Here is a 6,000-nt window from a genome sequence, read left to right as displayed (position 1 = left end):
TGTAATTATGATTACTGACAATGTATAGTTTAGACTTTAGAAAATGTCCTTACCACGATATCATTAATTTTATATTATAATAATCATAATGAACGTTCGTTGTCAAGGTAATTTTGATACCAACTTGCCATTTTATTTTTGGTTCTCAGGCTCTTCACGAAGTTTTGAATACCGTAAAAAAGTTGATATTTATAACGATGCCTGGCGCAAAGAAAGCGGTCTCTCTTTCAGATGATAAAACGAAACATTTAATGCAATATGCAATGAAAGTGAGCTATTGTAACTAAATGAACGTTGTCATCTCAGTAGCCTATTGAACATGAATAAACCTGTGGAAAGTTTTGCTAAATCATCGTTCAACTCTGTTATATTGTTCTATTTTTAATACTTGCTCGGAAAATTGGCTCATCGGAAAAACCACGCCGTAGTTCAACTTAAAACAATATGTGGGGTTACAATGAGCACGGGAAGTCCTGATGATTTATTTTAAAAGGAAAGTGAATTTTTTTAGAGGATGACACTATATTCAACATCTGATATTTCGAAAGCGTTTAGTCCAGTAGCTAAGGAAAAGAACATTGGTTTTCGAATGGGTATTAAATTTGACGCCACGAGTAACTCGATGTAGTACTTTCACGATCCGTTGACACCCGGACGAAAAAACAAACCTTACCTTTCTTACAATGTCTTTGTTTTTGGACACGCTAATGGACATAGCGATTGTTTCGATATTATGTTGTTGTTGTTCTTGTTATTCGTCATCATTATCATTAAAAATAGCTTCTCTCTTCGAATACTTGGACAATGGCTTTAAAATTTTCAGTGGGTAAAGATTGATTTTTTGCCAGAAGGCTATTACTTTTCTTTATGTCTAAATTTCGTATGAAGTCTGATATTTCGTCCAAAATTTCGCTGTATTATTTTATACATGGGAACTCTGGCTGTCCAGTTAGATACTGTAAATTCTTGCTACGAGTAACTCGGAAATTGTTGGAGGGTACCGGTAGCGTCAAAGGTAAGCATTGCTTCGCTCTGGTTAACGTGTACATATATTTGGGAATTGCTCTCTTGTTTCTGTTATTATGGTAGCCTTAAGACAGATATATTATTAAAATCATCTCAATAATTTCAATCAGCGAAGCACAACTGTACATTGGTCTGAAACGGTTCCATTTTCCAGTGCATTCAAGTACAGAATTAGGTACGCATTACCAAAATTACGTCCGAGGTGCAATCAACAGGATCAAGTGAGTGTTTTTTGTTTTAGTATATGTGCAATAACAATTCTCTTTAATCACAGCTTAATATTACACATTTTCAACTTTGCTACGTTCCTGCGTAAAAATACCAGTAAGGGTAAGTTAAAAGTTTTCGTTCGACCGTATCCTATCCGAGAAAACTTTACCGGTAGCGCACTTTCAATCCGAAGTGTGTTCTTATCAGCGATTTATCATTTTGCGTTTTTCATAATCGTTCCAGACAAAAAATATTCAAGTCTTCTTGTGATACCATATCAACTTGTGCCTTTAAAAAATAATTTTTTTTTTGCATACAGTTAGTGGTCACTTAAGACTAATTTTTTGAAATCTCTTTGACTTCAAAGTTTGTTAAAAGCGAATATATACATCTAAAAAGTGGAATGCTGTATTGAGTGCAATCCCCAAAATAAGTAGATTCAGAAGCAAGTACACCAAATACATTTGCATCTACGGAATAATACTGAGACAAATCATATTTTTTATATTTTTAGAATCAAGTTTGATTGCAAGATGTGGATTTACTCTACTGATTAGTTACGTACACAGAAAACGTATGAAAACGAATAATAATTGAACTTACGACAGTTTATTTGATGAGTATAGTTTCTATCTTTGTGATGTTTACAGTGAATAGAACACTCTACGTTGCATATTCCTTAATATTCTGCAAGTCCAAAATTTCCATCGTAAGATTTGCTGAAAGGCCCAATGCCGCGATTTTAGTAAAAAAAAACGTATAATTCAAATCTCTATATCTTGCCAACGTCAAAAAACCCTGACAGAAAATTTTCTAGGATATATTGGTTCTGATTTTGCTGGGGTTGTTCATTAAATTCGATTTTGTCGAATAATCAATGTGCTCAAGTTTTTTTTTTATGACATAAGAACAACATTTGCCGGAGATTTTATTTTTAACTCGTACAATGTATCGAGGTCAGTCTCCTTTACTCCTGAGTTGGTGCGCATGGCCTTGCTTGCTCTTATAAAAACAAAAAATCAATGCTTCAATATATGGACACGAAAGCTAAAATGAAATAGCATCATAATCGTACAGTATCGGCAGACTGACGCATTTTTTTTAAATTTTGAAATGAAAAATAAATTCCATATAGCCCACAACAGTTTTTTAAATTAATTAGAGTACAACAATCTTTACCCAATGCAAAATTCAAAGCAATTGGTTCCATAGATAGAGAAAAGCGACAAAAAGTGAAATTACACCAACAATAACGTAACAATAACATGAAAAAGAAAGCAATTATAGGTACATATCGTGTCCAATAAAATGAAGTTCCAAAATTGAAATAAAAAACAATTCAAAACAAAGATGCTGACGCGAAGCATTTCTCATAAGTATATATTATTTGGTCCTTCTGGCGTGGAAGTTTTGCAATATAATTAGATTCTTCGTTTATTTTTTGATGAATACTGAATTATGGATGTTAAAAATGAGAGAAGTGTGTTTTGTTTATCAAAAATTTTAAAAACTAATTTATTTTTCTCTAATTATAAGCTGTAATTTTTCGCTTGACTGCAAGATGAAGTTGGTGTAAAAACTCAAGTATATATGTGCATATAGTTAAGAGTTAAAAATTTTGGAATGAATAATTCCATAAAGACCACACAAGTCTTTGAAACTAATCAAAGCAAAAGCAATTGGTCTTGTAGTTAATGAGAAACGCGATTTTTTTTTTCACAACAAAAAGAAGAATTCCGACTACAACAATAGCACAATAACAAAATGGATATCGGACAGGACAAAGGACACGTCCATTTCGCGTCCAATGACGTGAAAATTTAAAAATTAAAATAAAAAACGATTCAAGTGAAAGTTTTTACACAAAGCGATAAGTATATACAACTTAGTCCTTCGGGGTGCCGAAAGTCAAACAGAAACCACTCTCAATGATAGTATAAAGAGAAGCCAGATTTTGAAAGAGTTTTCTTCTCCATATTTGTCACAAAATTTCGTTCCTGACATGTTAAAAACATACAATCGTCGAGTTCGTCAGAGGCAAGCTCAAACACGTGCTGAAGAAACACGAGCCCGACTTTGGCACGAGAAACGTAAAGAGAAAGATGCACTTCTGGCTGAAATTTTACACAACAAATTAAAACTCCAAGAAAAAAAGATTATCGAACAACCCACACTTCCTGAGCTGACTTCCGACATGAGCGAACACATAAACAAAGCACTAGTTCCATATCCTCCAAATCAAGTCCTTTCTGAGTGTTTCAACATTTCAATAACCCGCGAGCACATGTCGACTTTGTTCGGTCTAAATTGGCTTAATGATGAAATTATAAATTTTTATATGGAATTGATTGTTCAGCGCTCTAAAGATGTAAAAGATTACCCCGCAGTACATTCCATGAATACATTCTTTTATCCTCGATTGAGTACACAATCTTATACATCAGTACGTCGGTGGACAAAAAAAGTTGATATATTTTCCAAAGACATCGTTCTGTATCCAATACATCTTGGCGTGCATTGGTGTCTAGCTGTCGTTGATTTCATATCGAAACAAATAAGATATTATGATTCAATGGGTGGAGCCAATCGGGAATGCCTTGAAATCCTAAAAAATTATCTTCTTTGTGAGCACAAGGATAAAAAAGGATCAGAGATCAATCTTTCTGACTGGCAACTGTTGTCAATGTCTGATATACCGCAACAAATGAATGGATCAGATTGTGGAGTCTTTGCTTGCAAATTTGCAGAGTATATTACTTCTAAATCAGACTTAACATTTTCCCAGCGAGATATGCCTTACTTTCGGCGAGCCATGGTATGGGAAATTATCAACAAAAAACTTCTACGGTAATATGACATTGTACTAATATATTTATATCATTTTCGGATCTTGTTTACTTTGGTAACCTTTGTTAAATATTATTATCTGCTTCCCATCCATTATGATATCATTATTCTGGCTACCATGCTCCATTGATATATATATATTTTCATTATTGGGGGGGGTTGTGTTTCGAAATTTAGAGGGTGGTAAATATTTTGCCAATAGCGATGAAACTATTTGCAACTTATAAAAATGTGTTATGTATATGACAGACCATCTACTCTACACTGATAAATATACCATTTTTTGAATATTCAAAGACAATTTTACCGAAGTTAGGTATTGAAGTCTGGCATCACATCTGGGGAATGTAGGACAATCACTAGGGTTGCCTATTTGGGAAGCTAAAAAACATAAACGAAAGCTGTCAATGATAAAAGCTAATCAAATAAATCATATCTTATTCACTTCTAATACGAGGAAGAACAATCTACTTGCGAGCATTGATATGAGGAATACAGTCATGTTTCGCTGACGTATAATACTCACATATACGTACTGACTTACGTGATATTGATGAAATCCAAATTTCAAAATGCAAGTAGTGTGGGTACATGTACTCGAAATGCTGATTGCATTCGCAAATTATCAAAAACAACAGTAAAGTCTGTGAAAAAGAATCTCTGTGGTAAATAATATGTCAAACTATCGATTTCTTGTAAAATTGAAAAAAAAAAAAAAAATTTAAAAAAAATAAAATTTTCAAGATCAAAAATAAACCGAAAATAAAAGAGTAATGAAAAAAAAAATAAACAACTGTAAAAAAAAAACAAATCAAACGACTAGACCGGGAAACACGACCTTTTTTTTTGTCAGCTGTTTTATATTGTAATTTTTTTTTTCAAACCGATGCGCAGCCTGTTGCATTTTATTTCTCGCTAAACCTCCAATAACAATCGTTTTTCAATTATTTTAACATACGTCGGTCAGTAAACATACGTTTTTTGAATTTAATTATGTCAACTCAGTTGTCATTTTTCTACTAAAGTCAGTACATCCTTATGGTTGTTTCCAATCAACAGATGCACAAAACTTAACTACGACATTGCATGATTTCCTAAACACGAAATAAATTACCACTCTGCATCACTCGGCTCAAAAAAGAAGATTTAAACCCTCATATATATTGCTCAATACTCTAATATATAAACACATACAAAATATACCATAAATTTAATGACTAACACATTTGGGAAGCTAAAGAACATAAACGAAAGCTGCCAATGATAAAAGCTAATCAAATAAATCATATCTTATTCACTTCTAATACGAGCATTGCTATGAGGAATACAGTCATGTTTCGCTGACGTATAATACTCACATATACGTACTGACTTACGTAATATTGATGAAATCCAAATTTCAAAATGCAAGTAGTGTGGGTACATGTACTTGAAATGCTGATTACATTCACAAATTATCAAAAACAACACATGAGTTCAAATGTACGTAAACAAAAACAAAAAAATTCCATAGGTGCATGTAAATATACGACAAACCATAAACTTAATGACTAACACACGGTTGCCGATATGGTTTTCGAAAATTACCAAACGCTATCCCCTGATACCGGAAACAATATTACATAACAACTTCCTACGTACCACCATTGCTCAACATTTGCATCATTGATCAACATTTGCTCAACATGTGCAACATTATTTGGGTATTGCTCAACATTTGCATCATTGATCAACATTTGCTCAACATGTGCAACATTATTTGGGTATTGCTCAACATTTGCATCATTGATCAACATTTGCTCAACATGTGCAACATTATTTGGGTATGGTTTTCGAAAATTACCAAACGCTATCCCCTGATACCGGAAACAATATTACATAACAACTTCCTACGTACCACCATTGCTCAACATTTGC

The 6,000-nt window shown here is 33.1% G+C and overlaps 1 pseudogene; it reads left to right on the top strand.

Moving 5' to 3' along the window:
• The first annotated feature begins 2,921 nt into the window (after window positions 1-2,921).
• Window positions 2,922-4,087, top strand: LOC120344745 (sentrin-specific protease 1 pseudogene; annotated as a pseudogene).
• Window positions 4,088-6,000: the final 1,913 nt, after the last annotated feature.

This window comes from Styela clava, chromosome 5, assembly GCF_964204865.1.
Source record: "Styela clava chromosome 5, kaStyClav1.hap1.2, whole genome shotgun sequence".
NCBI lineage: Eukaryota > Metazoa > Chordata > Ascidiacea > Stolidobranchia > Styelidae > Styela > Styela clava.
The sequence above is the reverse complement of the archived record's forward strand: the minus strand, read 5'-3'. Positions and strand labels throughout refer to the sequence as shown.